The sequence below is a fragment of the Convolutriloba macropyga genome, chromosome 13 (assembly GCF_964194025.1).
Source record: "Convolutriloba macropyga chromosome 13, txConMacr16.3, whole genome shotgun sequence".
In the NCBI taxonomy this organism is placed as follows: domain Eukaryota; kingdom Metazoa; phylum Xenacoelomorpha; order Acoela; family Convolutidae; genus Convolutriloba; species Convolutriloba macropyga.
This window is the reverse complement of record NC_134480.1, coordinates 32,746,109-32,746,793: the sequence shown is the minus strand read 5'-3', so window position 1 is coordinate 32,746,793 and position 685 is coordinate 32,746,109.

Genomic DNA, 685 nt, shown 5'->3' with positions numbered 1-685 from the left:
GACTTGCAGAAATCGCCTGATAATTACCCATGTTTATTTTTTGTCGACCTGAGCTTGGAATGCAAAGAAATTTTCCACTTTACTTTGTCCGGCTGCAAGCTGAGTCTCTTATTCTACTCTTTGTTTATTCGCCATGCAGAATTTAGAACTTTTACATGGCTTTTTGTGAAGTTGGATTTCATGCCAAAGTGTGCAAAAATTGTGCCAATATTTTGACCAAGGAACAGAATTTCTCTAGTCGTTGTTTTGTCTTGTACGTCCGGCTTCTAATTGGTTAAGGAATATTGTATGAAACTGATAAGTTGACAAAACAGACCCATCGACTAAAAAAAGACAATTGAAAAGAGGACTGGTACTCAAGAATACATGGTCTAAATTTGTAATCAAACCTTGAATTTACAATAACGGAAGATCAGCTTAGACCAGATGCATTAAATTTTATGAAACACTGTTGTTGCGGTTTCACTTAACACAAAAAAACTCAAGTTTTAATTTACGATAAAATTACAAATTTTGAAATATTTTTCAACTACTTAAAATTATCAAAAGACTTGCTGAAATAATTATTGCTGACTATTGCTGAAATAATTATGTGATTTGAAATATTTTTTTGGTTTGAGTTGCCAACAAAATTTTAATCAAGCAAACAGTCATATTGCAACGTTCTTAGACATGTTTCAAAATT